Source organism: Nannospalax galili, unplaced genomic scaffold (assembly GCF_000622305.1).
Source record: "Nannospalax galili isolate Female #2095 unplaced genomic scaffold, S.galili_v1.0 scaffold1955, whole genome shotgun sequence".
Taxonomy (NCBI): domain Eukaryota; kingdom Metazoa; phylum Chordata; class Mammalia; order Rodentia; family Spalacidae; genus Nannospalax; species Nannospalax galili.
Window position 1 is genome coordinate 435,014 of NW_008336854.1, and position 1,549 is coordinate 436,562.

At 44.8% G+C, this 1,549-nt stretch overlaps 1 pseudogene; it reads right to left on the minus strand.

Annotated features, from left to right (window-relative positions):
• Nucleotides 1-724: 724 nt before the first annotated feature.
• LOC103732799 lies at nt 725-1,323 on the minus strand (annotated as a pseudogene).
• Between the last annotated feature and the right edge of the window lie 226 nt (nt 1,324-1,549).

Consider the following 1,549-nt stretch of genomic DNA (forward strand, 5'->3'; position numbering starts at 1 on the left):
TGAGAGATTAGAACATAGTAAGAAATTATGTTGGTCTAGGGAAGTGATAGAAGGAGGCTCTTCTCTAGGTCTATGACCTCTCCAACCATGTGAACTTGGCTATGTTTACAGTACCACACATTTATTCCCTCCTATTGAGTGGGCCTTAAGTCTAATTAGACATCTGTTCATTACCCCCAAGATAAAATTGTCACCGTTGTGCCAGTATACATAACTTATTGAGTTGGTCATTGTGGTTCACAGGCTTTACAGATGGTAGGATCACTGGCTGGTTTTCTCTCTTGACAGTCTGCATACTATCTTCTGATACTATGAAAGCTAGTCTTCAGGGAAGGGATCTTCTGGTCATTTCCAGCTCATTTAATCCAAGTCCTGTGTCTGACGTATGTTGTGTCATCAGCAATTGCATCTTATTTTCAAGTTCTGGGAAGCAACCAAGGGCTGTGGTAATTGACTGCTTTATTTGGGGAGACTCTTGGACCTCCTTGACCAACAACTTGAAGGGAAGTTTCCCTTGCCTGGTACTGTGATTTTTATTACATAATCTTCATCTATACACACACACACACACACACACACACACACACACACACAAACACACACAAACTGAATGTATGATTTTTCAGGAGGCTTATTAAATGCTATATTTCCCTCTGGCTTTTCATACCACCTAAGCATTATTTATCTCTCTTTCCTCTCCTCCTGTATAACCCTACCAATATAACTACTGGACCAGGTTGTAGGTGATGTAGCAGCTGGCAGTCTCACTGGGCTGAATGATCTTCACCACCTGCCCTTGTGTAATTCTGAACCATCATGCCATGGGGACCCTGGCCTGGATCCTGGGCATCTGGCTCTCTGGAAGCTTACACCATTCCAGCAATTCCAACACCTCTTCCCTGGTACTGACTACGTGCTCAGGGATCAGCTCATGCTCCATGTTGTTGATCAGAAACTCCTGCTGCAGGAACTACTCCAGCACGTGTTGGGGCCCATGTGTACCAGTGACTGCTTGGCTGAGGGCATCATGCCCTCCTGGACCATGATGAGGGCCCATGTGACATTTTCCTCCTGCATCCACTGGCAGTATACCTGATGGTCTTCATGCCTACCTTGGGCTTCTCCATAAAGAACTCAATCATCTGGTCTGTTGGGGTCATCTTTGTGGGTGGCCAGGATGGTGAGGTCTATCCACAGCGGCCTTCCTTTGCTGGGTTTGTCCCATAATTGTGCATTGAACTCCTCCAGCATCTGTTTCAGTTCATCCTGGGTCACTAGGTAGCCACAGTCATGACACAACTGCATGATCGTCTTGCAGATCATACGAGATCATGCAGATCACAGCTGGCACATCTCCTGCTTGACATCCATGCTGCCACTGATCTGAAGCCATTCCATGTGCCCTCATTCTCATTTTGATCTCTATATGTGAGTCATGATTTTTCTTCTATTGAAAATTGTCTTTTAACACCACTTTAAGATCCTTTGTCATCTAATAGACTGGGTCACCAATACTACTGAGAGATTTAGACAACTGAATTTATTCTGA